Source organism: Meleagris gallopavo, chromosome Z, assembly GCF_000146605.3.
Source record: "Meleagris gallopavo isolate NT-WF06-2002-E0010 breed Aviagen turkey brand Nicholas breeding stock chromosome Z, Turkey_5.1, whole genome shotgun sequence".
Classification (NCBI taxonomy): domain Eukaryota; kingdom Metazoa; phylum Chordata; class Aves; order Galliformes; family Phasianidae; genus Meleagris; species Meleagris gallopavo.
Genome location: NC_015041.2, coordinates 6,862,191 through 6,865,689, shown reverse-complemented (window position 1 = coordinate 6,865,689; position 3,499 = coordinate 6,862,191). Strand labels below are relative to the sequence as shown.

The 3,499-nt window shown below is 46.9% G+C and overlaps 1 protein-coding gene across 5 annotated transcripts in view; it reads left to right on the top strand.

The window, feature by feature from the left end:
- UBAP2 (ubiquitin associated protein 2) overlaps positions 1-3,499 on the top strand; it is a 583,216-nt gene that overhangs the window by 87,773 nt on the left and 491,944 nt on the right. The window lies entirely within an intron of this gene.

Below are 3,499 nucleotides of genomic sequence, written 5' to 3'. Positions count from 1 at the left end.
GGCACGAATGTGCGTAAGAACTTCTTCACGGTGAGGTGACGGAGCACTGGAACAGGCTGCCCAGGGGGTTGTGGAGTCTCCTTCTCTGGAGATATTCAAGTCTCACCTGGACCTGTGCGACCTGGTGTAGGGAACCTGCTTTGGTTGGTCTCGATGATCTCTAGAGGTCCCTTCCAACCCCTACAATTCTGTGATTCTGTGATTCTGTGAAAATTAATCAGGATGCTTTGGGGTTATTGCCAACTTGGCAAAAAATAACCAAGGTCCACGAATCCGTTTAATTGTATGGAAGTTACTAACCAGTAATTGTGAGAAGAATGAACTGGAGTATTACTAACTTTGTAACTTCTGTGTATAAATATTGTGCTGGTAGTTTTGTGCGTGTGCTTGATCTGTGGGAAATCACTGAGCACCCAGGCTTGCATAATCCTCAAATAAGTAAGCAGTGTCTCTTCTGTGTGTGTGTGATGATTGACTTACTGCACACCAGGCAACAAATCTGCTTTTGGGACAACAACATGAGTAAGGTGTGATTGTAGAGTGAGAAATGTTTTTCCCTTTTAAGATGCATCTTAATAACTTTTGATAAAGAGACATACTTATTTTTTTGCTGTTTGCAGGACTGTGTTTAGCCAGTATGAAAAAGCATGAAGTTCATAGAATCATAGAATCACAAAGTTGGAAAAGACCTATAAGATCATCTAGTCCAACCATCTTCTCATTACCATTGCTACCACAAGCTACTGAAGCATATCTTGCAGCTCCTTATCCAGACGCCTCTTGAACACTGCCAGGGACAGTGACTCCACGACCTCTCTGGACAGGCCATTCCAGTGCCTGACCACTCTCTGAGAGAAAAAGTTTCTCCTTGTGTCTAACCTAAACCCCCTCTGGTACAACTTGTGGCCATTTCCCTGGGTCCTATTTGTTGCCTGGGAGAAGAGGCCAAACCCCTCTTCACCCCAGCCTCCCTTCAGGAAGCTGTAGAGTGCAATGAGGTCTCCCCCGAGCCTCCTCTTCTCCAGACTAAGCAATCTCAACTCCATCAGCCGCTCCTCATAAGACTTGTGCTCCAGACTCCTCACCAGTTTCATTGCCCTTCTCTGGACGTGTTCCAGGGCCTCAATGTCTTTCTTGTAGTAAGGAGCCCAAAACTGAACGCAGTACTTGAGGTGCGGCCTCACCAGTGCTGAGTAGAGGGGATGATCACCTCCCTGCTCCTGCTGGCCACACTATTTCTAATGCAGGCCAGGATGCCATGGGCCCTCTTGGCCACCTGGGCACACTGTCGGCTCATGTTCAGCCGAGCATCAACCACCACCCCCAGGTCCCTTTCCTCTTCACAGTCATCCAGCCACTCATCCCCAAGCCTGTAGTGCTGCATGGGGTTATTGCGGCCAAAGTGCAGGACCTGACACTTGGCCTTGTTGAACTTCATCCCATTCATCTCAGCCCGGCGATCCAGCTTGTCTAGATCCCTCTGTAGGGCCTCCCTACCCTCATGCAGATCAACACTACCTCTCAACTTGGTGTCATCTGCAAACTTACTGAGGCTGCACTCAATCCCCTCATCTAGGTCGTCAATAAATATATTAAACAAGATGGGGCTGTATTTGTCTGCCAGAGCCAGGACCTTGTAGTGGGTGGAAGATGTCTCTGACCTACTCGTGTGCATTTATAGCTGTGAATTAAATTGGACATTCTTGTATGCATCTGGTAAATCTAATGTAGTAAATGTGAGAACTTCACGGTGGTTTCCTACCTAATATCCTGCAGACTTCAGTTCATTTCTGAAGCGTGACAAAATGTAGCTTTGCCTGTTCTAAGCATGTGTTGCAGATGTGTGTGGCTGTGGATATAACATCAGGTTATGGAACTGGGAAAATGAGGATGTGTTTCTAGTTAGGACCCTAAAGGTGGAAACTCCCTGGCTGTGTCCATATCTTTTGTGTACTCTAGGATGATAAAAGTTTCACTGCCTTCCAATTTCACTCAGTATAGTGACAGTAGTTTGCAAGTGGATCTTTTAACCTCCTATTTGAGTACTTGCAATTTAGTGATGCTTTAAACAGGCCTAGGAAAAAAAGACTCTATAACCCAAAGCGTTGTAACAAATGTTACAAAGGAATAGAAAGCATGGAAATGGTAATTTCTTCATCTGGGTAGTTTGGGGTAGGATACTTACACAGAGCAAACTTTTGCACAATAAATAGGGAACAGATGACAGGATGCCTTGCAAGTTCCTATATAGAAGCTCACAGAATCTCCTCCTTGAGACTTTCTGAGAAATGCGATGGTGTTTGGGTTGTAGGATACCTATTCTGCTTTCATTGCTAGGTGAAGTGTTAGAGATGCCAGCTATAAAGAACGTGCACTTATTTGACAATCTTGAATAATTATTCTTAGACTTCAAAATTATTTAAGATCTTGATGTCCCTTAGCAAAATGATTAGCAGTTATTATAGTTATGCATGCATAGAGCTACTCTTGTTGATCAGCAAAATGCATCTGGTGGCAGCTGAGAGTAATTTTCTTACATGGCCATTTAGCACAACTTGGCAGGTATCTAGATAGGGGTGAGCTCGTGGGAAAACAGCACTAAAGCATTCTTCTCACTGTGTGTTGCCACATACTTGGTCATGCCATGTACTCGGTCCCAGTACCTAACCCAGGATGAAACACTGATGGCTGGGCTCAAAGAGTTGTGGTCAGTGGAGTTAAATCCAGTTTTAGGCTGGTTGTGAGTGGCATCCCCCAGGGCTCAGTGTGGGGCCACTCCTATTTAACATCTTTATTAAGGATCTTAATGAGGGATTGAGTGCACCCTCAGTAAGTCTGCAGACGACACCAAGCTGGGAGGGAGTGTTGATCTGCCTGAGAGGAGAAAGGCACTACAGAGGGACCTGGACAGACTGGATCGATGGGCCAATGTAAACTGTATGAGTTTCAATAGAGCCAAGTGTCAAGTCCTGCATTTTGGTCACAACGACCCCAGGCAATCCTACAGGCCTGGGGAGGTGTGGCTGGAAAGCTGCCTGATGGAAAGGGACCTTGGCGTAGGGATGGACAGTCGGCTGAACATGAGCCAGCAGTGTGCCCTGGTGGCCAAGAAGGCCAATGGCATCCTGGCTTGTATCAGGAATGGTGTGGTGAGCAGGACCAGGGAAGTCATTGTGCCCCTGTACTCGGCATTGGTGAGGCCTCACCTCGAGTGTTCTGTTCACCTCAGCATTGGTGAGGCCTCACCTTGGGCACCTCAGTACAGAAAGGACGTGGAGGTACTGGAGCAGGTCCAAAGAAGGGCAACAAGGCTGGTGAAGGGCTTGGAGAATATGCCTTACGAGGAGAGACTGTCTAGTCTGGGGAAAAGGTGGCTGAAGGGAGACCTTATTGCTCACTTCCAGTACCTGAAAGGTGCTTACAGTGAAAGCGGGGTAGGTCTCTTCTCACTGGTGACAGGTGACAGGACGAGGGGAAATGGCCTCAAGTTGCACCAGGG